Below are 27,011 nucleotides of genomic sequence, written 5' to 3'. Positions count from 1 at the left end.
GACATGATATTAGCAGGGGGTCTTAAATTAAACTACAAAAGAGGCTCAACACTGTTTAGCTGCCAAAAGCAGTTGTAATTGAGCCTAAACAGTGTGGTAAGTCTTTAGGTGATGGCTATTGTGTCTGTTTGACCTCTTCCAAATGTCTGTACTGGCAATAAAAAGAAAAAGTTTCCAATTTAAATAGCTAGAGAATAAAAACAATTTGCCTGTAATGTGAAAAAACCTACAGCACCTGGTGTTCCCATGTGGTCTCCCACCCAAGTACTAACCAGGCCCAACACTGCTTAGCTTCCAAGATCAGACGAGATTGGGCCTATCCAATGTGGTATGGCTGTAGATGAAATACAGGCACTTTTTTTCCCTCTTCTGCTTCTATCACCAGGTAAGCTTATAAAAAAGTTTCCTAACTGTATTGGCTTACTGAAAAAAATCATGTGTTGGTAATGTAAAAAGACCTACAGGACATGATATTAGCAGGGGGTCTTAAATTAAACTACTAAAGAGGCTCAACACTGTTTAGCTGCCAAAAGCAGTTGGAATTGGGCCTAAACAGTGTGGTAAGTCTTTAGGTGATGGCTATTGTGTTTGTTTGACCTCTTCCAAATGTCTGTGCTGGCAATAAAAAGAAAAAGTTTCCTATTTAAATAGCTAGAGAATAAAAACAATTTGCCAGTAATGTGAAAAAACCTACAGCACCTGGTGTTCCCATGTGGTCTCCCACCCAAGTACTAACCAGGCCCAACACTGCTTAGCTTCCAAGATCAGACGAGATTGGGCCTATCCAATGTGGTATGGCTGTAGGTGAGATACAGTCACTTTTTTGCCCTCTTCTACTTCTGTCACCAGGTAAGCTAATAAAAAAGTTTCCTAACTGTATTGGCTTACTGAAAAAAATCATGTGTTGGTAATGTAAAAAGACCTACAGGACATGATATTAGCAGGGGGTCTTAAATTAAACTACTAAAGAGGCTCAACACTGTTTAGCTGCCAAAAGCAGTTGGAATTGGGCCTAAACAGTGTGGTAAGTCTTTAGGTGATGGCTATTGTGTCTGTTTGACCTCTTCCAAATGTCTGTGCTGGCAATAAAAAGAAAAAGTTTCCAATTTAAATAGCTAGAGAATAAAAACAATTTGCCAGTAATGTGAAAAAACCTACAGCACCTGGTGTTCCCATGTGGTCTCCCACCCAAGTACTAACCAGGCCCAACACTGCTTAGCTTCCAAGATCAGACGAGATTGGGCCTATCCAATGTGGTATGGCTGTAGGTGAGTTAAAGGCACTTTTTTGCCCTCTTCTACTTCTATCACCAGGTAAGCTAATACAAAAGTTTCCTAACTGTATTGGCTTACTGAAAAAAATCATGTGTTGGTAATGTAAAAAGACCTACAGGACATGATATTAGCAGGGGGTCTTAAATTAAACTACTAAAGAGGCTCAACACTGTTTAGCTGCCAAAAGCAGTTGGAATTGGGCCTAAACAGTGTGGTAAGTCTTTAGGTGATGGCTATTGTGTCTGTTTGACCTCTTCCAAATGTCTGTGCTGGCAATAAAAAGAAAAAGTTTCCAATTTAAATAGCTAGAGAATAAAAACAATTTGCCAGTAATGTGAAAAAACCTACAGCACCTGGTGTTCCCAGGTGGTCTCCCACCCAAGTACTAACCAGGCCCAACACTGCTTAGCTTCCAAGATCAGACGAGATTGGGCCTATCCAATGTGGTATGGCTGTAGGTGAGATACAGGCACTTTTTTGCCCTCTTCTACTTCTATCACCAGGTAAGCTAATACAAAAGTTTCCTAACTGTATTGGCTTACTGAAAAAAATCATGTGTTGGTAATGTAAAAAGACCTACAGGACATGATATTAGCAGGGGGTCTTAAATTAAACTACAAAAGAGGCTCAACACTGTTTAGCTGCCAAAAGCAGTTGGAATTGAGCCTAAACAGTGTGGTAAGTCTTTAGGTGATGGCTATTGTGTCTGTTTGACCTCTTCCAAATGTCTGTGCTGGCAATAAAAAGAAAAAGTTTCCAATTTAAATAGCTAGAGAATGAAAACAATTTGCCAGTAATGTGAAAAAACCTACAGCACCTGGTGTTCCCAGGTGGTCTCCCACCCAAGTACTAACCAGGCCCAACACTGCTTAGCTTCCAAGATCAGACGAGATTGGGCCTATCCAATGTGGTATGGCTGTAGGTGAGATACAGGCACTTTTTTGCCCTCTTCTACTTCTATCACCAGGTAAGCTAATAAAAAAGTTTCCTAACTGTATTGGCTTACTTAAAAAAAATCATGTGTTGGTAATGTAAAAAGACCTACAGGACATGATATTAGCAGGGGGTCTTAAATTAAGCTACCATACAGGCTCAACACTGTTTAGCTGCCAAAAGCAGTTGGAATTGGGCCTAAACAGTGTGGTAAGTCTTTAGGTGATGGCTATTGTGTCTGTTTGACCTCTTCCAAATGTCTGTACTGGCAATAAAAATAAAAAGTTTCCAATTTAAATAGCTAGAGAATAAAAACAATTTGCCTGTAATGTGAAAAAACATACAGCACCTGGTGTTCCCATGTGGTCTCCCACCCAAGTACTAACCAGGCCCAACACTGCTTAGCTTCCAAGATCAGGCCTATCCAATGTGGTATGGCTGTAGGTGAGATACATGCACTTTTTTGCCCTCTTCTACTTCTATCACCAGGTAAGCTAATAAAAAAGTTTCCTAACTGTATTGGCTTACTGAAAAAAATCATGTGTTGGTAATGTAAAAAGACCTACAGGACATGATATTAGCAGGGGGTCTTAAATTAAACTACTAAAGAGGCTCAACACTGTTTAGCTGCCAAAAGCAGTTGGAATTGGGCCTAAACAGTGTGGTAAGTCTTTAGGTGATGGCTATTGTGTCTGTTTGACCTCTTCCAAATGTCTGTACTGGCAATAAAAAGAAAAAGTTTCCAATTTAAATAGCTAGAGAATAAAAACAATTTGCCTGTAATGTGAAAAAACCTACAGCACCTGGTGTTCACATGTGGTCTCCCACCCAAGAACTAACCAGGCCCAACACTGCTTAGCTTCCAAGATCAGATGAGATTGGGCCTACCCAATGTGGTATGGCTGTAGGTGAGATACAGGCACTTTTTTGCCCTCTTCTACTTCTATCACCAGGTAAGCTAATAAAAAAGTTTCCTAACTGTATTGGCTTACTGAAAAAAATCATGTGTTGGTAATGTAAAAAGACCTACAGGACATGATATTAGCAGGGGGTCTTAAATTAAACTACTAAAGAGGCTCAACACTGTTTAGCTGCCAAAAGCAGTTGGAATTGGGCCTAAACAGTTTGGTAAGTCTTTAGGTGATGGCTATTGTGTCTGTTTGACCTCTTCCAAATGTCTGTGCTGGCAATAAAAAGAAAAAGTTTCCTATTTAAATAGCTAGAGAATAAAATAATTTGCCAGTAATGTGAAAAAACCTACAGCACCTGGTGTTCCCACGTTGTCTCCCACCCAAGTACTAACCAGGCCCAACACTGCTTAGCTTCGAAGATCAGACGAGATTGGGCCTATCCAATGTGGTATGGCTGTAGGTGAGTTAAAGGCACTTTTTTGCCCTCTTCTACTTCTATCACCAGGTAAGCTAATACAAAAGTTTCCTAACTGAAAAAAATCATGTGTTGGTAATGTAAAAAGACCTACAGGACATGATATTAGCAGGGGGTCTTAAATTAAACTACAAAAGAGGCTCAACACTGTTTAGCTGCCAAAAGCAGTTGTTATTGAGCCTAAACAGTGTGGTAAGTCTTTAGGTGATGGCTATTGTGTCTGTTTGACCTCTTCCAAATGTCTGTGCTGGCAACAAAAAGAAAAAGTTTCCAATTTAAATAGCTAGAGAATAAAAACAATTTGCCTGTAATGTGAAAACACCTACAGCACCTGGTGTTCCCATGTGGTCTCCCACCCAAGTACTAACCAGGCCCAACACTGCTTAGCTTCCAAGATCAGACGAGATTGGGCCTATCCAATGTGGTATGGCTGTAGGTGAAATACAGGCACTTTTTTTCCCTCTTCTACTTCTATCACCAGGTAAGCTTATAAAAAAAGTTTCCTAACTGTATTGGCTTACTGAAAAAAATCATGTGTTGGTAATGTAAAAAGACCTACAGGACATGATATTAGCAGGGGGTCTTAAATTAAACTACTAAAGAGGCTCAACACTGTTTAGCTGCCAAAAGCAGTTGGAATTGGGCCTAAACAGTGTGGTAAGTCTTTAGGTGATGGCTATTGTGTTTGTTTGACCTCTTCCAAATGTCTGTGCTGGCAATAAAAAGAAAAAGTTTCCTATTTAAATAGCTAGAGAATAAAAACAATTTGCCAGTAATGTGAAAAAACCTACAGCACCTGGTGTTCCCATGTGGTCTCCCACCCAAGTACTAACCAGGCCCAACACTGCTTAGCTTCCAAGATCAGACGAGATTGGGCCTATCCAATGTGGTATGGCTGTAGGTGAGATACAGTCACTTTTTTGCCCTCTTCTACTTCTATCACCAGGTAAGCTAATAAAAAAGTTTCCTAACTGTATTGGCTTACTGAAAAAAATCATGTGTTGGTAATGTAAAAAAAAACTACAGGACATGATATTAGCAGGGGGTCTTAAATTAAACTACTAAAGAGGCTCAACACTGTTTAGCTGCCAAAAGCAGTTGGAATTGGGCCTAAACAGTGTGGTAAGTCTTTAGGTGATGGCTATTGTGTCTGTTTGACCTCTTCCAAATGTCTGTGCTGGCAATAAAAAGAAAAAGTTTCCAATTTAAATAGCTAGAGAATAAAAACAATTTGCCAGTAATGTGAAAAAACCTACAGCACCTGGTGTTCCCATGTGGTCTCCCACCCAAGTACTAACCAGGCCCAACACTGCTTAGCTTCCAAGATCAGACGAGATTGGGCCTATCCAATGTGGTATGGCTGTAGGTGAGATACAGGCACTTTTTTGCCCTCTTCTACTTCTATCACCTGGTAAGCTAATAAAAAAGTTTCCTAACTGTATTGGCTTACTGAAAAAAATCATGTGTTGGTAATGTAAAAAGACCTACAGGACATGATATTAGCAGGGGGTCTTAAATTAAACTACAAAAGAGGCTCAACACTGTTTAGCTGCCAAAAGCAATTGTAATTGGGCCTAAACAGTGTGGTAAGTCTTTAGGTGATGGCTATTGTGTCTGTTTGACCTCTTCCAAATGTCTGTACTGGCAATAAAAAGAAAAAGTTTCCAATTTAAATAGCTAGAGAATAAAAACAATTTGCCTGTAATGTGAAAAAACCTACAGCACCTGGTGTTCCCATGTGGTCTCCCACCCAAGAACTAACCAGGCCCAACACTGCTTAGCTTCCAAGATCAGACAAGATTGGGCCTATCCAATGTGGTATGGCTGTAGGTGAGATACAGGCACTTTTTTGCCCTCTTCTACTTCTATCACCAGGTAAGCTAATAAAAAAGTTTCCTAACTGTATTGGCTTACTTAAAAAAAATCATGTGTTGGTAATGTAAAAAGACCTACAGGACATGATATTAGCAGGGGGTCTTAAATTAAGCTACTATACAGGCTCAACACTGTTTAGCTGCCAAAAGCAGTTGGAATTGGGCCTAAACAGTGTGGTAAGTCTTTAGGTGATGGCTATTGTGTCTGTTTGACCTCTTCCAAATGTCTGTACTGGCAATAAAAATAAAAAGTTTCCAATTTAAATAGCTAGAGAATAAAAACAATTTGCCTGTAATGTGAAAAAACATACAGCACCTGGTGTTCCCATGTGGTCTCCCACCCAAGTACTAACCAGGCCCAACACTGCTTAGCTTTCAAGATCAGGCCTATCCAATGTGGTATGGCTGTAGGTGAGATACAGGCACTTTTTTGCCCTCTTCTACTTCTATCACCAGGTAAGCTAATAAAAAAGTTTCCTAACTGTATTGGCTTACTGAAAAAAATCATGTGTTGGTAATGTAAAAAGACCTACAGGACATGATATTAGCAGGGGGTCTTAAATTAAACTACTAAAGAGGCTCAACACTGTTTAGCTGCCAAAAGCAGTTGGAATTGGGCCTAAACAGTGTGGTAAGTCTTTAGGTGATGGCTATTGTGTCTGTTTGACCTCTTCCAAATGTCTGTACTGGCAATAAAAAGAAAAAGTTTCCAATTTAAATAGCTAGAGAATAAAAACAATTTGCCTGTAATGTGAAAAAACCTACAGCACCTGGTGTTCCCAGGTGGTCTCCCACCCAAGTACTAACCAGGCCCAACACTGCTTAGCTTCCAAGATCAGACGAGATTGGGCCTATCCAATGTGGTATGGCTGTAGGTGAGATACAGGCACTTTTTTGCCCTCTTCTACTTCTATCACCAGGTAAGCTAATAAAAAAGTTTCCTAACTGTATTGGCTTACTTAAAAAAAATCATGTGTTGGTAATGTAAAAAGACCTACAGGACATGATATTAGCAGGGGGTCTTAAATTAAGCTACTATACAGGCTCAACACTGTTTAGCTGCCAAAAGCAGTTGGAATTGGGCCTAAACAGTGTGGTAAGTCTTTAGGTGATGGCTATTGTGTCTGTTTGACCTCTTCCAAATGTCTGTACTGGCAATAAAAATAAAAAGTTTCCAATTTAAATAGCTAGAGAATAAAAACAATTTGCCTGTAATGTGAAAAAACATACAGCACCTGGTGCTCCCATGTGGTCTCCCACCCAAGTACTAACCAGACCCAACACTGCTTAGCTTCGAAGATCAGACGAGATTGGGCCTATCCAATGTGGTATGGCTGTAGGTGAGTTAAAGGCACTTTTTTGCCCTCTTCTACTTCTATCACCAGGTAAGCTAATACAAAAGTTTCCTAACTGTATTGGCTTACTGAAAAAAATCATGTGTTGGTAATGTAAAAAGACCTACAGGACATGATATTAGCAGGGGGTCTTAAATTAAACTACAAAAGAGGCTCAACACTGTTTAGCTGCCAAAAGCAGTTGTAATTGAGCCTAAACAGTGTGGTAAGTCTTTAGGTGATGGCTATTGTGTCTGTTTGACCTCTTCCAAATGTCTGTGCTGGCAATAAAAAGAAAAAGTTTCCAATTTAAATAGCTAGAGAATAAAAACAATTTGCCTGTAATGTGAAAAAACCTACAGCACCTGGTGTTCCCATGTGGTCTCCCACCCAAGTACTAACCAGGCCCAACACTGCTTAGCTTCCAAGATCAGACGAGATTGGGCCTATCCAATGTGGTATGGCTGTCGGTGAAATACAGGCACTTTTTTTCCCTCTTCTACTTCTATCACCAGGTAAGCTTATAAAAAAGTTTCCTAACTGTATTGGCTTACTGAAAAAAATCATGTGTTGGTAATGTAAAAAGACCTACAGGACATGATATTAGCAGGGGGTCTTAAATTAAACTACTAAAGAGGCTCAACACTGTTTAGCTGCCAAAAGCAGTTGGAATTGGGCCTAAACAGTGTGGTAAGTCTATAGGTGATGGCTATTGTGTTTGTTTGACCTCTTCCAAATGTCTGTGCTGGCAATAAAAAGAAAAAGTTTCCTATTTAAATAGCTAGAGAATAAAAACAATTTGCCAGTAATGTGAAAAAACCTACAGCACCTGGTGTTCCCATGTGGTCTCCCACCCAAGTACTAACCAGGCCCAACACTGCTTAGCTTCCAAGATCAGACGAGATTGGGCCTATCCAATGTGGTATGGCTGTAGGTGAGATACAGTCACTTTTTTGCCCTCTTCTACTTCTATCACCAGGTAAGCTAATAAAAAAGTTTCCTAACTGTATTGGCTTACTGAAAAAAATCATGTGTTGGTAATGTAAAAAGACCTACAGGACATGATATTAGCAGGGGGTCTTAAATTAAACTACTAAAGAGGCTCAACACTGTTTAGCTGCCAAAAGCAGTTGGAATTGGGCCTAAACAGTGTGGTAAGTCTTTAGGTGATGGCTATTGTGTCTGTTTGACCTCTTCCAAATGTCTGTGCTGGCAATAAAAAGAAAAAGATTCCAATTTAAATAGCTAGAGAATAAAAACAATTTGCCAGTAATGTGAAAAAACCTACAGCACCTGGTGTTCCCATGTGGTCTCCCACCCAAGAACTAACCAGGCCCAACACTGCTTAGCTTCCAAGATCAGACGAGATTGGGCCTATCCAATGTGGTAGGGCTGTAGGTGAGATACAGGCACTTTTTTGCCCTCTTCTACTTCTATCACCTGGTAAGCTAATAAAAAAGTTTCCTAACTGTATTGGCTTACTGAAAAAAATCATGTGTTGGTAATGTAAAAAGACCTACAGGACATGATATTAGCAGGGGGTCTTAAATTAAACTACTAAACAGGCTCAACACTGTTTAGCTGCCAAAAGCAGTTGGAATTGAGCCTAAACAGTGTGGTAAGTCTTTAGGTGATGGCTATTGTGTCTGTTTGACCTCTTCCAAATGTCTGTGCTGGCAATAAAAAGAAAAAGTTTCCAATTTAAATAGCTAGAGAATAAAAACAATTTGCCAGTAATGTGAAAAAACCTACAGCACCTGGTGTTCCCAGGTGGTCTCCCACCTAAGTACTAACCAGGGCCAACACTGCTTAGCTTCCAAGATCAGACGAGATTGGGCCTATCCAATGTGGTATGGCTGTAGGTGAGATACAGGCACTTTTTTGCCCTCTTCTACTTCTATCACCAGGTAAGCTAATAAAAAAGTTTCCTAACTGTATTGGCTTACTTAAAAAAAATCATGTGTTGGTAATGTAAAAAGACCTACAGGACATGATATTAGCAGGGGGTCTTAAATTAAACTACTAAAAAGGCTTAACACTGTTTAGCTGCCAAAAGCAGTTGGAATTGGGCCTAAACAGTGTGGTAAGTCTTTAGGTGATGGCTATTGTGTCTGTTTGACCTCTTCCAAATGTCTGTACTGGCAATAAAAAGAAAAAGTTTCTAATCTAAATAGCTAGAGAATAAAAACAATTTGCCTGTAATGTGAAAAAACCTACAGCACCTGGTGTTCCCATGTAGTCTCACACCCAAGTACTAACCAGGCCCAACACTACTTAGCTTCCAAGATCAGACGAGATTGGGCCTATCCAATGTGGTATGGCTGTAGGTGAGATACAGGCACTTTTTTGCCCTCTTCTACTTCTATCACCAGGTAAGCTAATAAAAAAGTTTCCTAACTGTATTGGCTTACTGAAAAAAATCATGTGTTGGTAATGTAAAAAGACCTACAGGACATGATATTAGCAGGGGGTCTTAAATTAAACTACTAAAGAGGCTCAACACTGTTTAGCTGCCAAAAGCAGTTGGAATTGGGCCTAAACAGTGTGGTAAGTCTTTAGGTGATGGCTATTGTGTCTGTTTGACCTCTTCCAAATGTCTGTACTGGCAATAAAAAGAAAAAGTTTCCAATTTAAATAGCTAGAGAATAAAAAACAATTTGCCAGTAATGTGAAAAAACCTACAGCACCTGGTGTTCCCATGTGGTCTCACACCCAAGTACTAACCAGGCCCAACACTGCTTAGCTTCCAAGATCAGACAAGATTGGGCCTATCCAATGTGGTATGACTGTAGGTGAGATACAGGCACTTTTTTGCCCTCTTCTACTTCTATCACCAGGTAAGCTAATACAAAAGTTTCCTAACTGTATTGGCTTACTAAAAAAAATCATGTGTTGGTAATGTAAAAAGACCTACAGGACATGATATTAGCAGGGGGTCTTAAATGAAACTACAAAAGAGGCTCAACACTGTTTAGCTGCCAAAAGCAGTTGGAATTGAGCCTAAACAGTGTGGTAAGTCTTTAGGTGATGGCTATTGTGTCTGTTTGACCTCTTCCAAATGTCTGTGCTGGCAATAAAAAGAAAAAGTTTCCAATTTAAATAGCTAGAGAATAAAAACAATTTGCTAGTAATGTGAAAAAAACTACAGCACCTGGTGTTCCCAGGTGGTCTCCCACCCAAGTACTAACCAGGCCCAACACTGCTTAGCTTCCAAGATTAGACGAGATTGGGCCTATCCAATGTGGTATGGCTGTAGGTGAGATACAGGCACTTTTTTGCCCTCTTCTACTTCTATCACCAGGTAAGCTAATAAAAAAGTTTCCTAACTGTATTGGCTTACTGAAAAAAATCATGTGTTGGTAATGTAAAAAGACCTACAGGACATGATATTAGCAGGGGGTCTTAAATTAAACTACTAAAGAGGCTCAACACTGTTTAGCTGCCAAAAGCAGTTGGAATTGGGCCTAAACAGTGTGGTAAGTCTTTAGGTGATGGCTATTGTATCTGTTTGACCTCTTCCAAATGTCTGTACTGGCAATAAAAAGAAAAAGTTTCCAATATAAATAGCTAGAGAATAAAAACAATTTGCCAGTAATGTGAAAAAACCTACAGCACCTGGTGTTCCCATGTGGTCTCCACCCAAGTACTAACCAGGCCTAACACTGCTTAGCTTCCAAGATCAGACGAGATTGGGCCTATCCAATGTGGTATGGCTGTAGGTGAGTTAAAGGCACTTTTTTGCCCTCTTCTACTTCTATCACCAGGTAGGCTAATACAAAAGTTGCCTAACTGTATTGGCTTACTGAAAAAAATCATGTGTTGGTAATGTAAAAAGACCTACAGGACATGATATTAGCAGGGGGTCTTAAATTAAACTACAAAAGAGGCTCAACACTGTTTAGCTGCCAAAAGCAGTTGTAATTGAGCCTAAACAGTGTGGTAAGTCTTTAGGTGATGGCTATTGTGTCTGTTTGACCTCTTCCAAATGTCTGTGCTGGCAATAAAAAGAAAAAGTTTCCAATATAAATAGCTAGAGAATAAAAACAATTTGCCTGTAATGTGAAAAAACCTACAGCACCTGGTGTTCCCATGTGGTCTCCCACCCAAGTACTAACCAGGCCCAACACTGCTTAGCTTCCAAGATTAGACGAGATTGGGCCTATCCAATGTGGTATGGCTGTAGGTGAGATACAGGCACTTTTTTGCCCTCTTCTACTTCTATCACCAGGTAAGCTAATAAAAAAGTTTCCTAACTGTATTGGCTTACTTAAAAAAAATCATGTGTTGGTAATGTAAAAAGACCTACAGGACATGATATTAGCAGGGGGTCTTAAATTAAGCTACTATACAGGCTCAACACTGTTTAGCTGCCAAAAGCAGTTGGAATTGGGCCTAAACAGTGTGGTAAGTCTTTAGGTGATGGCTATTGTGTCTGTTTGACCTCTTCCAAATGTCTGTACTGGCAATAAAAATAAAAAGTTTCCAATTTAAATAGCTAGAGAATAAAAACAATTTGCCTGTAATGTGAAAAAACATACAGCACCTGGTGTTCCCATGTGGTCTCCCACCCAAGTACTAACCAGGCCCAACACTGCTTAGCTTCCAAGATCAGGCCTATCCAATGTGGTATGGCTGTAGGTGAGATACAGGCACTTTTTTGCCCTCTTCTACTTCTATCACCAGGTAAGCTAATAAAAAAGTTTCCTAACTGTATTGGCTTACTGAAAAAAATCATGTGTTGGTAATGTAAAAAGACCTACAGGACATGATATTAGCAGGGGGTCTTAAATTAAACTACTAAAGAGGCTCAACACTGTTTAGCTGCCAAAAGCAGTTGGAATTGGGCCTAAACAGTGTGGTAAGTCTTTAGGTGATGGCTATTGTGTCTGTTTGACCTCTTCCAAATGTCTGTACTGGCAATAAAAAGAAAAAGTTTCCAATTTAAATAGCTAGAGAATAAAAACAATTTGCCTGTAATGTGAACACCAGGTGTTCACATGTGGTCTCCCACCCAAGTACTAACCAGGCCCAACACTGCTTAGCTTCCAAGATCAGATGAGATTGGGCCTACCCAATGTGGTATGGCTGTAGGTGAGATACAGGCACTTTTTTGCCCTCTTCTACTTCTATCACCAGGTAAGCTAATAAAAAAGTTTCCTAACTGTATTGGCTTACTGAAAAAAATCATGTGTTGGTAATGTAAAAAGACCTACAGGACATGATATTAGCAGGGGGTCTTAAATTAAACTACTAAAGAGGCTCAACACTGTTTAGCTGCCAAAAGCAGTTGGAATTGGGCCTAAACAGTTTGGTAAGTCTTTAGGTGATGGCTATTGTGTCTGTTTGACCTCTTCCAAATGTCTGTGCTGGCAATAAAAAGAAAAAGTTTCCTATTTAAATAGCTAGAGAATAAAATAATTTGCCAGTAATGTGAAAAAACCTACAGCACCTGGTGTTCCCACGTTGTCTCCCACCCAAGTACTAACCAGGCCCAACACTGCTTAGCTTCCAAGATCAGACGAGATTGGGCCTATCCAATGTGGTATGGCTGTAGGTGAGTTAAAGGCACTTTTTTGCCCTCTTCTACTTCTATCACCAGGTAAGCTAATACAAAAGTTTCCTAACTGTATTGGCTTACTGAAAAAAATCATGTGTTGGTAATGTAAAAAGACCTACAGGACATGATATTAGCAGGGGGGTCTTAAATTAAACTACAAAAGAGGCTCAACACTGTTTAGCTGCCAAAAGCAGTTGGAATTGGGCCTAAACAGTGTGGTAAGTCTTTAGGTGATGGCTATTGTGTCTGTTTGACCTCTTCCAAATGTCTGTACTGGCAATAAAAAGAAAAAGTTTCCAATTTAAATAGCTAGAGAATAAAAACAATTTGCCTGTAATGTGAAAAAACCTACAGCACCTGGTGTTCCCATGTGGTCTCCCACCCAAGTACTAACCAGGCCCAACACTGCTTAGCTTCCAAGATCAGGCCTATCCAATGTGGTATGGCTGTAGGTGAGATACAGGCACTTTTTTGCCCTCTTCTACTTCTATCACCAGGTAAGCTAATAAAAAAGTTTCCTAACTGTATTGGCTTACTGAAAAAAATCATGTGTTGGTAATGTAAAAAGACCTACAGGACATGATATTAGCAGGGGGTCTTAAATTAAACTACTAAAGAGGCTCAACACTGTTTAGCTGCCAAAAGCAGTTGGAATTGGGCCTAAACAGTGTGGTAAGTCTTTAGGTGATGGCTATTGTGTCTGTTTGACCTCTTCCAAATGTCTGTACTGGCAATAAAAAGAAAAAGTTTCCAATTTAAATAGCTAGAGAATAAAAACAATTTGCCTGTAATGTGAAAAAACCTACAGCACCTGGTGTTCCCAGGTGGTCTCCCACCCAAGTACTAACCAGGCCCAACACTGCTTAGCTTCCAAGATCAGACGAGATTGGGCCTATCCAATGTGGTATGGCTGTAGGTGAGATACAGGCACTTTTTTGCCCTCTTCTACTTCTATCACCAGGTAAGCTAATAAAAAAGTTTCCTAACTGTATTGGCTTACTTAAAAAAAATCATGTGTTGGTAATGTAAAAAGACCTACAGGACATGATATTAGCAGGGGGTCTTAAATTAAGCTACTATACAGGCTCAACACTGTTTAGCTGCCAAAAGCAGTTGGAATTGGGCCTAAACAGTGTGGTAAGTCTTTAGGTGATGGCTATTGTGTCTGTTTGACCTCTTCCAAATGTCTGTACTGGCAATAAAAATAAAAAGTTTCCAATTTAAATAGCTAGAGAATAAAAACAATTTGCCTGTAATGTGAAAAAACATACAGCACCTGGTGCTCCCATGTGGTCTCCCACCTAAGTACTAACCAGACCCAACACTGCTTAGCTTCGAAGATCAGACGAGATTGGGCCTATCCAATGTGGTATGGCTGTAGGTGAGTTAAAGGCACTTTTTTGCCCTCTTCTACTTCTATCACCAGGTAAGCTAATACAAAAGTTTCCTAACTGTATTGGCTTACTGAAAAAAATCATGTGTTGGTAATGTAAAAAGACCTACAGGACATGATATTAGCAGGGGGTCTTAAATTAAACTACAAAAGAGGCTCAACACTGTTTAGCTGCCAAAAGCAGTTGTTATTGAGCCTAAACAGTGTGGTAAGTCTTTAGGTGATGGCTATTGTGTCTGTTTGACCTCTTCCAAATGTCTGTGCTGGCAATAAAAAGAAAAAGTTTCCAATTTAAATAGCTAGAGAATAAAAACAATTTGCCTGTAATGTGAAAACACCTACAGCACCTGGTGTTCCCATGTGGTCTCCCACCCAAGTACTAACCAGGCCCAACACTGCTTAGCTTCCAAGATCAGACGAGATTGGGCCTATCCAATGTGGTATGGCTGTAGGTGAAATACAGGCACTTTTTTTCCCTCTTCTACTTCTATCACCAGGTAAGCTTATAAAAAAGTTTCCTAACTGTATTGGCTTACTGAAAAAAATCATGTGTTGGTAATGTAAAAAGACCTACAGGACATGATATTAGCAGGGGGTCTTAAATTAAACTACTAAAGAGGCTCAACACTGTTTAGCTGCCAAAAGCAGTTGGAATTGGGCCTAAACAGTGTGGTAAGTCTTTAGGTGATGGCTATTGTGTTTGTTTGACCTCTTCCAAATGTCTGTGCTGGCAATAAAAAGAAAAAGTTTCCTATTTAAATAGCTAGAGAATAAAAACAATTTGCCAGTAATGTGAAAAAACCTACAGCACCTGGTGTTCCCATGTGGTCTCCCACCCAAGTACTAACCAGGCCCAACACTGCTTAGCTTCCAAGATCAGACGAGATTGGGCCTATCCAATGTGGTATGGCTGTAGGTGAGATACAGTCACTTTTTTGCCCTCTTCTACTTCTATCACCAGGTAAGCTAATAAAAAAGTTTCCTAACTGTATTGGCTTACTGAAAAAAATCATGTGTTGGTAATGTAAAAAGACCTACAGGACATGATATTAGCAGGGGGTCTTAAATTAAACTACAAAAGAGGCTCAACACTGTTTAGCTGCCAAAAGCAGTTGTTATTGAGCCTAAACAGTGTGGTAAGTCTTTAGGTGATGGCTATTGTGTCTGTTTGACCTCTTCCAAATGTCTGTGCTGGCAACAAAAAGAAAAAGTTTCCAATTTAAATAGCTAGAGAATAAAAACAATTTGCCTGTAATGTGAAAACACCTACAGCACCTGGTGTTCCCATGTGGTCTCCCACCCAAGTACTAACCAGGCCCAACACTGCTTAGCTTCCAAGATCAGACGAGATTGGGCCTATCCAATGTGGTATGGCTGTAGGTGAAATACAGGCACTTTTTTTCCCTCTTCTACTTCTATCACCAGGTAAGCTTATAAAAAAGTTTCCTAACTGTATTGGCTTACTGAAAAAAATCATGTGTTGGTAATGTAAAAAGACCTACAGGACATGATATTAGCAGGGGGTCTTAAATTAAACTACTAAAGAGGCTCAACACTGTTTAGCTGCCAAAAGCAGTTGGAATTGGGCCTAAACAGTGTGGTAAGTCTTTAGGTGATGGCTATTGTGTTTGTTTGACCTCTTCCAAATGTCTGTGCTGGCAATAAAAAGAAAAAGTTTCCTATTTAAATAGCTAGAGAATAAAAACAATTTGCCAGTAATGTGAAAAAACCTACAGCACCTGGTGTTCCCATGTGGTCTCCCACCCAAGTACTAACCAGGCCCAACACTGCTTAGCTTCCAAGATCAGACGAGATTGGGCCTATCCAATGTGGTATGGCTGTAGGTGAGATACAGTCACTTTTTTGCCCTCTTCTACTTCTATCACCAGGTAAGCTAATAAAAAAGTTTCCTAACTGTATTGGCTTACTGAAAAAAATCATGTGTTGGTAATGTAAAAAGACCTACAGGACATGATATTAGCAGGGGGTCTTAAATTAAACTACTAAAGAGGCTCAACACTGTTTAGCTGCCAAAAGCAGTTGGAATTGGGCCTAAACAGTGTGGTAAGTCTTTAGGTGATGGCTATTGTGTCTGTTTGACCTCTTCCAAATGTCTGTGCTGGCAATAAAAAGAAAAAGTTTCCAATTTAAATAGCTAGAGAATAAAAACAATTTGCCAGTAATGTGAAAAAACCTACAGCACCTGGTGTTCCCATGTGGTCTCCCACCCAAGTACTAACCAGGCCCAACACTGCTTAGCTTCCAAGATCAGACGAGATTGGGCCTATCCAATGTGGTATGGCTGTAGGTGAGATACAGGCACTTTTTTGCCCTCTTCTACTTCTATCACCTGGTAAGCTAATAAAAAAGTTTCCTAACTGTATTGGCTTACTGAAAAAAATCATGTGTTGGTAATGTAAAAAGACCTACAGGACATGATATTAGCAGGGGGTCTTAAATTAAACTACAAAAGAGGCTCAACACTGTTTAGCTGCCAAAAGCAGTTGTAATTGGGCCTAAACAGTGTGGTTAGTCTTTAGGTGATGGCTATTGTGTCTGTTTGACCTCTTCCAAATGTCTGTACTGGCAATAAAAAGAAAAAGTTTCCAATTTAAATAGCTAGAGAATAAAAACAATTTGCCTGTAATGTGAAAAAACCTACAGCACCTGGTGTTCCCATGTGGTCTCCCACCCAAGTACTAACCAGGCCCAACACTGCTTAGCTTCCAAGATCAGACAAGATTGGGCCTATCCAATGTGGTATGGCTGTAGGTGAGATACAGGCACTTTTTTGCCCTCTTCTACTTCTATCACCAGGTAAGCTAATAAAAAAGTTTCCTAACTGTATTGGCTTACTTAAAAAAAATCATGTGTTGGTAATGTAAAAAGACCTACAGGACATGATATTAGCAGGGGGTCTTAAATTAAGCTACTATACAGGCTCAACACTGTTTAGCTGCCAAAAGCAGTTGGAATTGGGCCTAAACAGTGTGGTAAGTCTTTAGGTGATGGCTATTGTGTCTGTTTGACCTCTTCCAAATGTCTGTACTGGCAATAAAAATAAAAAGTTTCCAATTTAAATAGCTAGAGAATAAAAACAATTTGCCTGTAATGTGAAAAAACATACAGCACCTGGTGTTCCCATGTGGTCTCCCACGCAAGTACTAACCAGGCCCAACACTGCTTAGCTTCCAAGATCAGGCCTATCCAATGTGGTATGGCTGTAGGTGAGATACAGGCACTTTTTTGCCCTCTTCTACTTCTATCACCAGGTAAGCTAATAAAAAAGTTTCCTAACTGTATTGGCTTACTGAAAAAAATCATGTGTTGGTAATGTAAAAAGACCTACAGGACATGATATTAGCAGGGGGTCTTAAATTAAACTACTAAAGAGGCTCAACACTGTTTAGCTGCCAAAAGCAGTTGGAATTGGGCCTAAACAGTGTGGTAAGTCTTTAGGTGATGGCTATTGTGTCTGTTTGACCTCTTCCAAATGTCTGTACTGGCAATAAAAAGAAAAAGTTTCCAATTTAAATAGCTAGAGAATAAAAACAATTTGCCTGTAATGTGAAAAAACCTACAGCACCTGGTGTTCCCATGTGGTCTCCCACCCAAGTACTAACCAGGCCCAACACTGCTTAGCTTCCAAGATCAGACGAGATTGGGCCTATCCAATGTGGTATGGCTGTAGGTGAGATATAGGCACTTTTTTGCCCTCTTCTACTTCTATCACCAGGTAAGCTAATAAAAAAGTTTCCTAACTGTATTGGCTTACTTAAAAAAAATCATGTGTTGGTAATGTAAAAAGACCTACAGGACATGATATTAGCAGGGGGTCTTAAATTAAGCTACTATACAGGCTCAACACTGTTTAGCTGCCAAAAGCAGTTGGAATTGGGCCTAAACAGTGTGGTAAGTCTTTAGGTGATGGCTATTGTGTCTGTTTGACCTCTTCCAAATGTCTGTACTGGCAATAAAAATAAAATATTTCCAATTTAAATAGCTAGAGAATAAAAACAATTTGCCTGTAATGTGAAAAAACATACAGCACCTGGTGTTCCCATGTGGTCTCCCACGCAAGTACTAACCAGGCCCAACACTGCTTAGCTTCCAAGATCAGGCCTATCCAATGTGGTATGGCTGTAGGTGAGATACAGGCACTTTTTTGCCCTCTTCTACTTCTATCACCAGGTAAGCTAATAAAAAAGTTTCCTAACTGTATTGGCTTACTGAAAAAAATCATGTGTTGGTAATGTAAAAAGACCTACAGGACATGATATTAGCAGGGGGTCTTAAATTAAACTACTAAAGAGGCTCAACACTGTTTAGCTGCCAAAAGCAGTTGGAATTGGGCCTAAACAGTGTGGTAAGTCTTTAGGTGATGGCTATTGTGTCTGTTTGACCTCTTCCAAATGTCTGTACTGGCAATAAAAATAAAATATTTCCAATTTAAATAGCTAGAGAATAAAAACAATTTGCCTGTAATGTGAAAAAACATACAGCACCTGGTGCTCCCATGTGGTCTCCCACCCAAGTACTAACCAGACCCAACACTGCTTAGCTTCGAAGATCAGACGAGATTGGGCCTATCCAATGTGGTATGGCTGTAGGTGAGTTAAAGGCACTTTTTTGCCCTCTTCTACTTCTATCACCAGGTAAGCTAATACAAAAGTTTCCTAACTGTATTGGCTTACTGAAAAAAATCATGTGTTGGTAATGTAAAAAGACCTACAGGACATGATATTAGCAGGGGGTCTTAAATTAAACTACAAAAGAGGCTCAACACTGTTTAGCTGCCAAAAGCAGTTGTAATTGAGCCTAAACAGTGTGGTAAGTCTTTAGGTGATGGCTATTGTGTCTGTTTGACCTCTTCCAAATGTCTGTGCTGGCAATAAAAAGAAAAAGTTTCCATTTTAAATAGCTAGAGAATAAAAACAATTTGCCTGTAATGTGAAAAAACCTACAGCACCTGGTGTTCCCATGTGGTCTCCCACCCAAGTACTAACCAGGCCCAACACTGCTTAGCTTCCAAGATCAGACGAGATTGGGCCTATCCAATGTGGTATGGCTGTAGGTGAGATACAGGCACTTTTTTGCCCTCTTCTACTTCTATCACCTGGTAAGCTAATAAAAAAGTTTCCTAACTGTATTGGCTTACTGAAAAAAATCATGTGTTGGTAATGTAAAAAGACCTACAGGACATGATATTAGCAGGGGGTCTTAAATTAAACTACAAAAGAGGCTCAACACTGTTTAGCTGCCAAAAGCAGTTGTAATTGGGCCTAAACAGTGTGGTAAGTCTTTAGGTGATGGCTATTGTGTCTGTTTGACCTCTTCCAAATGTCTGTACTGGCTATAAAAAGAAAAAGTTTCCAATTTAAATAGCTAGAGAATAAAAACAATTTGCCTGTAATGTGAAAAAACCTACAGCACCTGGTGTTCCCATGTGGTCTCCCACCCAAGTACTAACCAGGCCCAACACTGCTTAGCTTCCAAAATCAGACAAGATTGGGCCTATCCAATGTGGTATGGCTGTAGGTGAGATACAGGCACTTTTTTGCCCTCTTCTACTTCTATCACCAGGTAAGCTAATAAAAAAGTTTCCTAACTGTATTGGCTTACTTAAAAAAAATCATGTGTTGGTAATGTAAAAAGACCTACAGGACATGATATTAGCAGGGGGTCTTAAATTAAGCTACTATACAGGCTCAACACTGTTTAGCTGCCAAAAGCAGTTGGAATTGGGCCTAAACAGTGTGGTAAGTCTTTAGGTGATGGCTATTGTGTCTGTTTGACCTCTTCCAAATGTCTGTACTGGCAATAAAAATAAAAAGTTTCCAATTTAAATAGCTAGAGAATAAAAACAATTTGCCTGTAATGTGAAAAAACATACAGCACCTGGTGTTCCCATGTGGTCTCCCACGCAAGTACTAACCAGGCCCAACACTGCTTAGCTTCCAAGATCAGGCCTATCCAATGTGGTATGGCTGTAGGTGAGATACAGGCACTTTTTTGCCCTCTTCTACTTCTATCACCAGGTAAGCTAATAAAAAAGTTTCCTAACTGTATTGGCTTACTGAAAAAAATCATGTGTTGGTAATGTAAAAAGACCTACAGGACATGATATTAGCAGGGGGTCTTAAATTAAACTACTAAAGAGGCTCAACACTGTTTAGCTGCCAAAAGCAGTTGGAATTGGGCCTAAACAGTGTGGTAAGTCTTTAGGTGATGGCTATTGTGTCTGTTTGACCTCTTCCAAATGTCTGTACTGGCAATAAAAAGAAAAAGTTTCCAATTTAAATAGCTAGAGAATAAAAACAATTTGCCTGTAATGTGAAAAAACCTACAGCACCTGGTGTTCCCATGTGGTCTCCCACCCAAGTACTAACCAGGCCCAACACTGCTTAGCTTCCAAGATCAGACGAGATTGGGCCTATCCAATGTGGTATGGCTGTAGGTGAGATACAGGCACTTTTTTGCCCTCTTCTACTTCTATCACCAGGTAAGCTAATAAAAAAGTTTCCTAACTGTATTGGCTTACTTAAAAAAAATCATGTGTTGGTAATGTAAAAAGACCTACAGGACATGATATTAGCAGGGGGTCTTAAATTAAGCTACTATACAGGCTCAACACTGTTTAGCTGCCAAAAGCAGTTGGAATTGGGCCTAAACAGTGTGGTAAGTCTTTAGGTGATGGCTATTGTGTCTGTTTGACCTCTTCCAAATGTCTGTACTGGCAATAAAAATAAAAAGTTTCCAATTTAAATAGCTAGAGAATAAAAACAATTTGCCTGTAATGTGAAAAAACATACAGCACCTGGTGCTCCCATGTGGTCTCCCACCCAAGTACTAACCAGACCCAACACTGCTTAGCTTCGAAGATCAGACGAGATTGGGCCTATCCAATGTGGTATGGCTGTAGGTGAGTTAAAGGCACTTTTTTGCCCTCTTCTACTTCTATCACCAGGTAAGCTAATACAAAAGTTTCCTAACTGTATTGGCTTACTGAAAAAAATCATGTGTTGGTAATGTAAAAAGACCTACAGGACATGATATTAGCAGGGGGTCTTAAATTAAACTACAAAAGAGGCTCAACACTGTTTAGCTGCCAAAAGCAGTTGTAATTGAGCCTAAACAGTGTGGTAAGTCTTTAGGTGATGGCTATTGTGTCTGTTTGACCTCTTCCAAATGTCTGTGCTGGCAATAAAAAGAAAAAGTTTCCATTTTAAATAGCTAGAGAATAAAAACAATTTGCCTGTAATGTGAAAAAACCTACAGCACCTGGTGTTCCCATGTGGTCTCCCACCCAAGTACTAACCAGGCCCAACACTGCTTAGCTTCCAAGATCAGACGAGATTGGGCCTATCCAATGTGGTATGGCTGTAGGTGAAATACAGGCACTTTTTTTCCCTCTTCTACTTCTATCACCAGGTAAGCTTATAAAAAAGTTTCCTAACTGTATTGGCTTACTGAAAAAAATCATGTGTTGGTAATGTAAAAAGACCTACAGGACATGATATTAGCAGGGGGTCTTAAATTAAACTACTAAAGAGGCTCAACACTGTTTAGCTGCCAAAAGCAGTTGGAATTGGGCCTAAACAGTGTGGTAAGTCTTTAGGTGATGGCTATTGTGTTTGTTTGACCTCTTCCAAATGTCTGTGCTGGCAATAAAAAGAAAAAGTTTCCTATTTAAATAGCTAGAGAATAAAAACAATTTGCCAGTAATGTGAAAAAACCTACAGCACCTGGTGTTCCCATGTGGTCTCCCACCCAAGTACTAACCAGGCCCAACACTGCTTAGCTTCCAAGATCAGACGAGATTGGGCCTATCCAATGTGATATGGCTGTAGGTGAGATACAGTCACTTTTTTGCCCTCTTCTACTTCTATCACCAGGTAAGCTAATAAAAAAGTTTCCTAACTGTATTGGCTTACTGAAAAAAATCATGTGTTGGTAATGTAAAAAGACCTACAGGACATGATATTAGCAGGGGGTCTTAAATTAAACTACTAAAGAGGCTCAACACTGTTTAGCTGCCAAAAGCAGTTGGAATTGGGCCTAAACAGTGTGGTAAGTCTTTAGGTGATGGCTATTGTGTCTGTTTGACCTCTTCCAAATGTCTGTGCTGGCAATAAAAAGAAAAAGTTTCCAATTTAAATAGCTAGAGAATAAAAACAATTTGCCAGTAATGTGAAAAAACCTACAGCACCTGGTGTTCCCATGTGGTCTCCCACCCAAGTACTAACCAGGCCCAACACTGCTTAGCTTCCAAGATCAGACGAGATTGGGCCTATCCAATGTGGTATGGCTGTAGGTGAGATACAGGCACTTTTTTGCCCTCTTCTACTTCTATCACCTGGTAAGCTAATAAAAAAGTTTCCTAACTGTATTGGCTTACTGAAAAAAATCATGTGTTGGTAATGTAAAAAGACCTACAGGACATGATATTAGCAGGGGGTCTTAAATTAAACTACTAAACAGGCTCAACACTGTTTAGCTGCCAAAAGCAGTTGGAATTGAGCCTAAACAGTGTGGTAAGTCTTTAGGTGATGGCTATTGTGTCTGTTTGACCTCTTCCAAATGTCTGTGCTGGCAATAAAAAGAAAAAGTTTCCAATTTAAATAGCTAGAGAATAAAAACAATTTGCCAGTAATGTGAAAAAACCTACAGCACCTGGTATTCACAGGTGGTCTCCCACCTAAGTACTAACCAGGGCCAACACTGCTTAGCTTCCAAGATCAGACGAGATTGGGCCTATCCAATGTGGTATGGCTGTAGGTGAGATACAGGCACTTTTTTGCCCTCTTCTACTTCTATCACCAGGTAAGCTAATACAAAAGTTTCCTAACTGTATTGGCTTACTGAAAAAAATCATGTGTTGGTAATGTAAAAAGACCTACAGGACATGATATTAGCAGGGGGTCTTAAATTAAACTACAAAAGAGGCTCAACACTGTTTAGCTGCCAAAAGCAGTTGGAATTGAGCCTAAACAGTGTGGTAAGTCTTTAGGTGATGGCTATTGTGTCTGTTTGACCTCTTCCAAATGTCTGTGCTGGCAATAAAAATAAAAAAGTTTCCAATATAAATAGCTAGAGAATAAAAACAATTTGCCAGTAATGTGAAAAAACCTACAGCACCTGGTGCTCCCATGTGGTCTCCCACCCAAGTACTAACCAGACCCAACACTGCATAGCTTCGAAGATCAGACGAGATTGGGCCTATCCAATGTGGTATGGCTGTAGGTGAGTTAAAGGCACTTTTTTGCCCTCTTCTACTTCTATCACCAGGTAAGCTAATACAAAAGTTTCCTAACTGTATTGGCTTACTGAAAAAAATCATGTGTTGGTAATGTAAAAAGACCTACAGGACATGATATTAGCAGGGGGTCTTAAATTAAACTACAAAAGAGGCTCAACACTGTTTAGCTGCCAAAAGCAGTTGTAATTGAGCCTAAACAGTGTGGTAAGTCTTTAGGTGATGGCTATTGTGTCTGTTTGACCTCTTCCAAATGTCTGTGCTGGCAATAAAAAGAAAAAGTTTCCAATTTAAATAGCTAGAGAATAAAAACAATTTGCCAGTAATGTGAAAAAACCTACAGCACCTGGTGTTCCCATGTGGTCTCCCACCCAAGTACTAACCAGGCCCAACACTGCTTAGCTTCCAAGATCAGACGAGATTGGGCCTATCCAATGTGGTATGGCTGTAGGTGAAATACAGGCACTTTTTTTCCCTCTTCTACTTCTATCACCAGGTAAGCTTATAAAAAAGTTTCCTAACTGTATTGGCTTACTGAAAAAAATCATGTGTTGGTAATGTAAAAAGACCTACAGGACATGATATTAGCAGGGGGTCTTAAATTAAACTACTAAAGAGGCTCAACACTGTTTAGCTGCCAAAAGCAGTTGGAATTGGGCCTAAACAGTGTGGTAAGTCTTTAGGTGATGGCTATTGTGTTTGTTTGACCTCTTCCAAATGTCTGTGCTGGCAATAAAAAGAAAAAGTTTCCTATTTAAATAGCTAGAGAATAAAAACAATTTGCCAGTAATGTGAAAAAACCTACAGCACCTGGTGTTCCCATGTGGTCTCCCACCCAAGTACTAACCAGGCCCAACACTGCTTAGCTTCCAAGATCAGACGAGATTGGGCCTATCCAATGTGGTATGGCTGTAGGTGAGATACAGTCACTTTTTTGCCCTCTTCTACTTCTATCACCAGGTAAGCTAATAAAAAAGTTTCCTAACTGTATTGGCTTACTGAAAAAAATCATGTGTTGGTAATGTAAAAAGACCTACAGGACATGATATTAGCAGGGGGTCTTAAATTAAACTACTAAAGAGGCTCAACACTGTTTAGCTGCCAAAAGCAGTTGGAATTGGGCCTAAACAGTGTGGTAAGTCTTTAGGTGATGGCTATTGTGTCTGTTTGACCTCTTCCAAATGTCTGTGCTGGCAATAAAAAGAAAAAGTTTCCAATTTAAATAGCTAGAGAATAAAAACAATTTGCCAGTAATGTGAAAAAACCTACAGCACCTGGTGTTCCCATGTGGTCTCCCACCCAAGTACTAACCAGGCCCAACACTGCTTAGCTTCCAAGATCAGACGAGATTGGGCCTATCCAATGTGGTATGGCTGTAGGTGAGTTAAAGGCACTTTTTTGCCCTCTTCTACTTCTATCACCAGGTAAGCTAATACAAAAGTTTCCTAACTGTATTGGCTTACTGAAAAAAATCATGTGTTGGTAATGTAAAAAGACCTACAGGACATGATATTAGCAGGGGGTCTTAAATTAAACTACTAAAGAGGCTCAACACTGTTTAGCTGCCAAAAGCAGTTGGAATTGGGCCTAAACAGTGTGGTAAGTCTTTAGGTGATGGCTATTGTGTCTGTTTGACCTCTTCCAAATGTCTGTGCTGGCAATAAAAAGAAAAAGTTTCCAATTTAAATAGCTAGAGAATAAAAACAATTTGCCAGTAATGTGAAAAAACCTACAGCACCTGGTGTTCCCAGGTGGTCTCCCACCCAAGTACTAACCAGGCCCAACACTGCTTAGCTTCCAAGATCAGACGAGATTGGGCCTATCCAATGTGGTATGGCTGTAGGTGAGATACAGGCACTTTTTTGCCCTCTTCTACTTCTATCACCTGGTAAGCTAATAAAAAAGTTTCCTAACTGTATTGGCTTACTGAAAAAAATCATGTGTTGGTAATGTAAAAAGACCTACAGGACATGATATTAGCAGGGGGTCTTAAATTAAACTACTAAACAGGCTCAACACTGTTTAGCTGCCAAAAGCAGTTGGAATTGAGCCTAAACAGTGTGGTAAGTCTTTAGGTGATGGCTATTGTGTCTGTTTGACCTCTTCCAAATGTCTGTGCTGGCAATAAAAAGAAAAAGTTTCCAATTTAAATAGCTAGAGAATAAAAACAATTTGCCAGTAATGTGAAAAAACCTACAGCACCTGGTATTCACAGGTGGTCTCCCACCTAAGTACTAACCAGGGCCAACACTGCTTAGCTTCCAAGATCAGACGAGATTGGGCCTATCCAATGTGGTATGGCTGTAGGTGAGATACAGGCACTTTTTTGCCCTCTTCTACTTCTATCACCAGGTAAGCTAATACAAAAGTTTCCTAACTGTATTGGCTTACTGAAAAAAATCATGTGTTGGTAATGTAAAAAGACCTACAGGACATGATATTAGCAGGGGGTCTTAAATTAAACTACAAAAGAGGCTCAACACTGTTTAGCTGCCAAAAGCAGTTGGAATTGAGCCTAAACAGTGTGGTAAGTCTTTAGGTGATGGCTATTGTGTCTGTTTGACCTCTTCCAAATGTCTGTGCTGGCAATAAAAATAAAAAAGTTTCCAATATAAATAGCTAGAGAATAAAAACAATTTGCCAGTAATGTGAAAAAACCTACAGCACCTGGTGCTCCCATGTGGTCTCCCACCCAAGTACTAACCAGACCCAACACTGCATAGCTTCGAAGATCAGACGAGATTGGGCCTATCCAATGTGGTATGGCTGTAGGTGAGTTAAAGGCACTTTTTTGCCCTCTTCTACTTCTATCACCAGGTAAGCTAATACAAAAGTTTCCTAACTGTATTGGCTTACTGAAAAAAATCATGTGTTGGTAATGTAAAAAGACCTACAGGACATGATATTAGCAGGGGGTCTTAAATTAAACTACAAAAGAGGCTCAACACTGTTTAGCTGCCAAAAGCAGTTGTAATTGAGCCTAAACAGTGTGGTAAGTCTTTAGGTGATGGCTATTGTGTCTGTTTGACCTCTTCCAAATGTCTGTGCTGGCAATAAAAAGAAAAAGTTTCCAATTTAAATAGCTAGAGAATAAAAACAATTTGCCAGTAATGTGAAAAAACCTACAGCACCTGGTGTTCCCATGTGGTCTCCCACCCAAGTACTAACCAGGCCCAACACTGCTTAGCTTCCAAGATCAGACGAGATTGGGCCTATCCAATGTGGTATGGCTGTAGGTGAAATACAGGCACTTTTTTTCCCTCTTCTACTTCTATCACCAGGTAAGCTTATAAAAAAGTTTCCTAACTGTATTGGCTTACTGAAAAAAATCATGTGTTGGTAATGTAAAAAGACCTACAGGACATGATATTAGCAGGGGGTCTTAAATTAAACTACTAAAGAGGCTCAACACTGTTTAGCTGCCAAAAGCAGTTGGAATTGGGCCTAAACAGTGTGGTAAGTCTTTAGGTGATGGCTATTGTGTTTGTTTGACCTCTTCCAAATGTCTGTGCTGGCAATAAAAAGAAAAAGTTTCCTATTTAAATAGCTAGAGAATAAAAACAATTTGCCAGTAATGTGAAAAAACCTACAGCACCTGGTGTTCCCATGTGGTCTCCCACCCAAGTACTAACCAGGCCCAACACTGCTTAGCTTCCAAGATCAGACGAGATTGGGCCTATCCAATGTGGTATGGCTGTAGGTGAGATACAGTCACTTTTTTGCCCTCTTCTACTTCTATCACCAGGTAAGCTAATAAAAAAGTTTCCTAACTGTATTGGCTTACTGAAAAAAATCATGTGTTGGTAATGTAAAAAGACCTACAGGACATGATATTAGCAGGGGGTCTTAAATTAAACTACTAAAGAGGCTCAACACTGTTTAGCTGCCAAAAGCAGTTGGAATTGGGCCTAAACAGTGTGGTAAGTCTTTAGGTGATGGCTATTGTGTCTGTTTGACCTCTTCCAAATGTCTGTGCTGGCAATAAAAAGAAAAAGTTTCCAATT

General features: G+C 39.8%; 39 non-coding genes and 19 pseudogenes across 39 annotated transcripts; all 58 read right to left on the bottom strand.

Moving 5' to 3' along the window:
- Positions 1 to 223: 223 nt before the first annotated feature.
- On the bottom strand, positions 224 to 342 carry LOC146014261 (5S ribosomal RNA). Its single transcript, XR_014447212.1, has one exon. It is a non-coding gene; the product is annotated as a 5S ribosomal RNA (ribosomal RNA).
- A 345-nt stretch (positions 343 to 687) lies between these two features.
- On the bottom strand, positions 688 to 806 carry LOC146013136 (5S ribosomal RNA). Its single transcript, XR_014446120.1, has one exon. It is a non-coding gene; the product is annotated as a 5S ribosomal RNA (ribosomal RNA).
- Positions 807 to 1,151: 345 nt separating this feature from the next.
- LOC146013135 (5S ribosomal RNA) lies at positions 1,152 to 1,270 on the bottom strand. The gene has a single exon (XR_014446119.1). It is a non-coding gene; the product is annotated as a 5S ribosomal RNA (ribosomal RNA).
- Positions 1,271 to 1,615: 345 nt separating this feature from the next.
- Positions 1,616 to 1,734, bottom strand: LOC146014616 (5S ribosomal RNA). The gene has a single exon (XR_014447565.1). It is a non-coding gene; the product is annotated as a 5S ribosomal RNA (ribosomal RNA).
- A 345-nt stretch (positions 1,735 to 2,079) lies between these two features.
- On the bottom strand, positions 2,080 to 2,198 carry LOC146014605 (5S ribosomal RNA). Its single transcript, XR_014447554.1, has one exon. It is a non-coding gene; the product is annotated as a 5S ribosomal RNA (ribosomal RNA).
- Positions 2,199 to 2,544: 346 nt separating this feature from the next.
- On the bottom strand, positions 2,545 to 2,653 carry LOC146011567 (5S ribosomal RNA; annotated as a pseudogene).
- A 345-nt stretch (positions 2,654 to 2,998) lies between these two features.
- Positions 2,999 to 3,117, bottom strand: LOC146017514 (5S ribosomal RNA). Its single transcript, XR_014450383.1, has one exon. It is a non-coding gene; the product is annotated as a 5S ribosomal RNA (ribosomal RNA).
- Positions 3,118 to 3,461: 344 nt separating this feature from the next.
- LOC146011113 (5S ribosomal RNA) lies at positions 3,462 to 3,580 on the bottom strand (annotated as a pseudogene).
- A 332-nt stretch (positions 3,581 to 3,912) lies between these two features.
- Positions 3,913 to 4,031, bottom strand: LOC146014232 (5S ribosomal RNA). The gene has a single exon (XR_014447183.1). It is a non-coding gene; the product is annotated as a 5S ribosomal RNA (ribosomal RNA).
- Positions 4,032 to 4,377: 346 nt separating this feature from the next.
- LOC146013134 (5S ribosomal RNA) lies at positions 4,378 to 4,496 on the bottom strand. The gene has a single exon (XR_014446118.1). It is a non-coding gene; the product is annotated as a 5S ribosomal RNA (ribosomal RNA).
- A 346-nt stretch (positions 4,497 to 4,842) lies between these two features.
- LOC146013132 (5S ribosomal RNA) lies at positions 4,843 to 4,961 on the bottom strand. Its single transcript, XR_014446116.1, has one exon. It is a non-coding gene; the product is annotated as a 5S ribosomal RNA (ribosomal RNA).
- A 345-nt stretch (positions 4,962 to 5,306) lies between these two features.
- LOC146010340 (5S ribosomal RNA) lies at positions 5,307 to 5,425 on the bottom strand (annotated as a pseudogene).
- A 346-nt stretch (positions 5,426 to 5,771) lies between these two features.
- LOC146011668 (5S ribosomal RNA) lies at positions 5,772 to 5,880 on the bottom strand (annotated as a pseudogene).
- A 345-nt stretch (positions 5,881 to 6,225) lies between these two features.
- On the bottom strand, positions 6,226 to 6,344 carry LOC146014594 (5S ribosomal RNA). The gene has a single exon (XR_014447543.1). It is a non-coding gene; the product is annotated as a 5S ribosomal RNA (ribosomal RNA).
- Positions 6,345 to 6,690: 346 nt separating this feature from the next.
- On the bottom strand, positions 6,691 to 6,809 carry LOC146011238 (5S ribosomal RNA; annotated as a pseudogene).
- Positions 6,810 to 7,154: 345 nt separating this feature from the next.
- On the bottom strand, positions 7,155 to 7,273 carry LOC146015402 (5S ribosomal RNA). The gene has a single exon (XR_014448324.1). It is a non-coding gene; the product is annotated as a 5S ribosomal RNA (ribosomal RNA).
- A 345-nt stretch (positions 7,274 to 7,618) lies between these two features.
- On the bottom strand, positions 7,619 to 7,737 carry LOC146013131 (5S ribosomal RNA). Its single transcript, XR_014446115.1, has one exon. It is a non-coding gene; the product is annotated as a 5S ribosomal RNA (ribosomal RNA).
- Positions 7,738 to 8,082: 345 nt separating this feature from the next.
- LOC146017579 (5S ribosomal RNA) lies at positions 8,083 to 8,201 on the bottom strand. Its single transcript, XR_014450446.1, has one exon. It is a non-coding gene; the product is annotated as a 5S ribosomal RNA (ribosomal RNA).
- Positions 8,202 to 8,546: 345 nt separating this feature from the next.
- LOC146016514 (5S ribosomal RNA) lies at positions 8,547 to 8,665 on the bottom strand. Its single transcript, XR_014449405.1, has one exon. It is a non-coding gene; the product is annotated as a 5S ribosomal RNA (ribosomal RNA).
- Positions 8,666 to 9,011: 346 nt separating this feature from the next.
- Positions 9,012 to 9,130, bottom strand: LOC146011074 (5S ribosomal RNA; annotated as a pseudogene).
- A 346-nt stretch (positions 9,131 to 9,476) lies between these two features.
- LOC146010972 (5S ribosomal RNA) lies at positions 9,477 to 9,595 on the bottom strand (annotated as a pseudogene).
- Positions 9,596 to 9,940: 345 nt separating this feature from the next.
- LOC146017192 (5S ribosomal RNA) lies at positions 9,941 to 10,059 on the bottom strand. The gene has a single exon (XR_014450064.1). It is a non-coding gene; the product is annotated as a 5S ribosomal RNA (ribosomal RNA).
- A 345-nt stretch (positions 10,060 to 10,404) lies between these two features.
- LOC146011012 (5S ribosomal RNA) lies at positions 10,405 to 10,522 on the bottom strand (annotated as a pseudogene).
- A 345-nt stretch (positions 10,523 to 10,867) lies between these two features.
- LOC146016557 (5S ribosomal RNA) lies at positions 10,868 to 10,986 on the bottom strand. Its single transcript, XR_014449446.1, has one exon. It is a non-coding gene; the product is annotated as a 5S ribosomal RNA (ribosomal RNA).
- A 346-nt stretch (positions 10,987 to 11,332) lies between these two features.
- LOC146011565 (5S ribosomal RNA) lies at positions 11,333 to 11,441 on the bottom strand (annotated as a pseudogene).
- A 341-nt stretch (positions 11,442 to 11,782) lies between these two features.
- Positions 11,783 to 11,888, bottom strand: LOC146011674 (5S ribosomal RNA; annotated as a pseudogene).
- Positions 11,889 to 12,238: 350 nt separating this feature from the next.
- LOC146017098 (5S ribosomal RNA) lies at positions 12,239 to 12,357 on the bottom strand. Its single transcript, XR_014449972.1, has one exon. It is a non-coding gene; the product is annotated as a 5S ribosomal RNA (ribosomal RNA).
- Positions 12,358 to 12,703: 346 nt separating this feature from the next.
- LOC146011498 (5S ribosomal RNA) lies at positions 12,704 to 12,812 on the bottom strand (annotated as a pseudogene).
- Positions 12,813 to 13,157: 345 nt separating this feature from the next.
- LOC146014582 (5S ribosomal RNA) lies at positions 13,158 to 13,276 on the bottom strand. Its single transcript, XR_014447531.1, has one exon. It is a non-coding gene; the product is annotated as a 5S ribosomal RNA (ribosomal RNA).
- Positions 13,277 to 13,622: 346 nt separating this feature from the next.
- LOC146011313 (5S ribosomal RNA) lies at positions 13,623 to 13,741 on the bottom strand (annotated as a pseudogene).
- A 345-nt stretch (positions 13,742 to 14,086) lies between these two features.
- Positions 14,087 to 14,205, bottom strand: LOC146014231 (5S ribosomal RNA). The gene has a single exon (XR_014447182.1). It is a non-coding gene; the product is annotated as a 5S ribosomal RNA (ribosomal RNA).
- A 345-nt stretch (positions 14,206 to 14,550) lies between these two features.
- LOC146013130 (5S ribosomal RNA) lies at positions 14,551 to 14,669 on the bottom strand. The gene has a single exon (XR_014446114.1). It is a non-coding gene; the product is annotated as a 5S ribosomal RNA (ribosomal RNA).
- A 345-nt stretch (positions 14,670 to 15,014) lies between these two features.
- On the bottom strand, positions 15,015 to 15,133 carry LOC146014230 (5S ribosomal RNA). The gene has a single exon (XR_014447181.1). It is a non-coding gene; the product is annotated as a 5S ribosomal RNA (ribosomal RNA).
- A 345-nt stretch (positions 15,134 to 15,478) lies between these two features.
- On the bottom strand, positions 15,479 to 15,597 carry LOC146013129 (5S ribosomal RNA). The gene has a single exon (XR_014446113.1). It is a non-coding gene; the product is annotated as a 5S ribosomal RNA (ribosomal RNA).
- Positions 15,598 to 15,942: 345 nt separating this feature from the next.
- Positions 15,943 to 16,061, bottom strand: LOC146013128 (5S ribosomal RNA). Its single transcript, XR_014446112.1, has one exon. It is a non-coding gene; the product is annotated as a 5S ribosomal RNA (ribosomal RNA).
- A 345-nt stretch (positions 16,062 to 16,406) lies between these two features.
- Positions 16,407 to 16,525, bottom strand: LOC146015883 (5S ribosomal RNA). Its single transcript, XR_014448791.1, has one exon. It is a non-coding gene; the product is annotated as a 5S ribosomal RNA (ribosomal RNA).
- A 346-nt stretch (positions 16,526 to 16,871) lies between these two features.
- Positions 16,872 to 16,980, bottom strand: LOC146011657 (5S ribosomal RNA; annotated as a pseudogene).
- A 345-nt stretch (positions 16,981 to 17,325) lies between these two features.
- LOC146013127 (5S ribosomal RNA) lies at positions 17,326 to 17,444 on the bottom strand. Its single transcript, XR_014446111.1, has one exon. It is a non-coding gene; the product is annotated as a 5S ribosomal RNA (ribosomal RNA).
- Positions 17,445 to 17,790: 346 nt separating this feature from the next.
- Positions 17,791 to 17,899, bottom strand: LOC146011656 (5S ribosomal RNA; annotated as a pseudogene).
- A 345-nt stretch (positions 17,900 to 18,244) lies between these two features.
- LOC146011237 (5S ribosomal RNA) lies at positions 18,245 to 18,363 on the bottom strand (annotated as a pseudogene).
- Positions 18,364 to 18,708: 345 nt separating this feature from the next.
- LOC146013126 (5S ribosomal RNA) lies at positions 18,709 to 18,827 on the bottom strand. The gene has a single exon (XR_014446110.1). It is a non-coding gene; the product is annotated as a 5S ribosomal RNA (ribosomal RNA).
- A 345-nt stretch (positions 18,828 to 19,172) lies between these two features.
- LOC146017462 (5S ribosomal RNA) lies at positions 19,173 to 19,291 on the bottom strand. Its single transcript, XR_014450332.1, has one exon. It is a non-coding gene; the product is annotated as a 5S ribosomal RNA (ribosomal RNA).
- A 346-nt stretch (positions 19,292 to 19,637) lies between these two features.
- LOC146011655 (5S ribosomal RNA) lies at positions 19,638 to 19,746 on the bottom strand (annotated as a pseudogene).
- A 345-nt stretch (positions 19,747 to 20,091) lies between these two features.
- On the bottom strand, positions 20,092 to 20,210 carry LOC146013125 (5S ribosomal RNA). Its single transcript, XR_014446109.1, has one exon. It is a non-coding gene; the product is annotated as a 5S ribosomal RNA (ribosomal RNA).
- A 346-nt stretch (positions 20,211 to 20,556) lies between these two features.
- Positions 20,557 to 20,675, bottom strand: LOC146011236 (5S ribosomal RNA; annotated as a pseudogene).
- Positions 20,676 to 21,020: 345 nt separating this feature from the next.
- LOC146013124 (5S ribosomal RNA) lies at positions 21,021 to 21,139 on the bottom strand. Its single transcript, XR_014446108.1, has one exon. It is a non-coding gene; the product is annotated as a 5S ribosomal RNA (ribosomal RNA).
- A 345-nt stretch (positions 21,140 to 21,484) lies between these two features.
- LOC146015145 (5S ribosomal RNA) lies at positions 21,485 to 21,603 on the bottom strand. Its single transcript, XR_014448074.1, has one exon. It is a non-coding gene; the product is annotated as a 5S ribosomal RNA (ribosomal RNA).
- A 345-nt stretch (positions 21,604 to 21,948) lies between these two features.
- LOC146013123 (5S ribosomal RNA) lies at positions 21,949 to 22,067 on the bottom strand. Its single transcript, XR_014446107.1, has one exon. It is a non-coding gene; the product is annotated as a 5S ribosomal RNA (ribosomal RNA).
- A 345-nt stretch (positions 22,068 to 22,412) lies between these two features.
- LOC146017186 (5S ribosomal RNA) lies at positions 22,413 to 22,531 on the bottom strand. The gene has a single exon (XR_014450058.1). It is a non-coding gene; the product is annotated as a 5S ribosomal RNA (ribosomal RNA).
- Positions 22,532 to 22,877: 346 nt separating this feature from the next.
- On the bottom strand, positions 22,878 to 22,996 carry LOC146011348 (5S ribosomal RNA; annotated as a pseudogene).
- Positions 22,997 to 23,341: 345 nt separating this feature from the next.
- LOC146013121 (5S ribosomal RNA) lies at positions 23,342 to 23,460 on the bottom strand. Its single transcript, XR_014446105.1, has one exon. It is a non-coding gene; the product is annotated as a 5S ribosomal RNA (ribosomal RNA).
- A 345-nt stretch (positions 23,461 to 23,805) lies between these two features.
- LOC146013120 (5S ribosomal RNA) lies at positions 23,806 to 23,924 on the bottom strand. The gene has a single exon (XR_014446104.1). It is a non-coding gene; the product is annotated as a 5S ribosomal RNA (ribosomal RNA).
- A 345-nt stretch (positions 23,925 to 24,269) lies between these two features.
- LOC146013119 (5S ribosomal RNA) lies at positions 24,270 to 24,388 on the bottom strand. The gene has a single exon (XR_014446103.1). It is a non-coding gene; the product is annotated as a 5S ribosomal RNA (ribosomal RNA).
- A 345-nt stretch (positions 24,389 to 24,733) lies between these two features.
- Positions 24,734 to 24,852, bottom strand: LOC146014571 (5S ribosomal RNA). Its single transcript, XR_014447520.1, has one exon. It is a non-coding gene; the product is annotated as a 5S ribosomal RNA (ribosomal RNA).
- Positions 24,853 to 25,197: 345 nt separating this feature from the next.
- Positions 25,198 to 25,316, bottom strand: LOC146017185 (5S ribosomal RNA). The gene has a single exon (XR_014450057.1). It is a non-coding gene; the product is annotated as a 5S ribosomal RNA (ribosomal RNA).
- Positions 25,317 to 25,662: 346 nt separating this feature from the next.
- On the bottom strand, positions 25,663 to 25,781 carry LOC146011347 (5S ribosomal RNA; annotated as a pseudogene).
- A 345-nt stretch (positions 25,782 to 26,126) lies between these two features.
- Positions 26,127 to 26,245, bottom strand: LOC146013118 (5S ribosomal RNA). The gene has a single exon (XR_014446102.1). It is a non-coding gene; the product is annotated as a 5S ribosomal RNA (ribosomal RNA).
- Positions 26,246 to 26,590: 345 nt separating this feature from the next.
- On the bottom strand, positions 26,591 to 26,709 carry LOC146013117 (5S ribosomal RNA). The gene has a single exon (XR_014446101.1). It is a non-coding gene; the product is annotated as a 5S ribosomal RNA (ribosomal RNA).
- Positions 26,710 to 27,011: the final 302 nt, after the last annotated feature.

Source organism: Crinia signifera, chromosome 6 (genome assembly GCF_055691185.1).
Source record: "Crinia signifera chromosome 6, ASM5569118v1, whole genome shotgun sequence".
In the NCBI taxonomy this organism is placed as follows: domain Eukaryota; kingdom Metazoa; phylum Chordata; class Amphibia; order Anura; family Myobatrachidae; genus Crinia; species Crinia signifera.
Note: the sequence above shows the minus strand (reverse complement) of the source record. Positions and strands in the feature narration are given on the sequence as shown.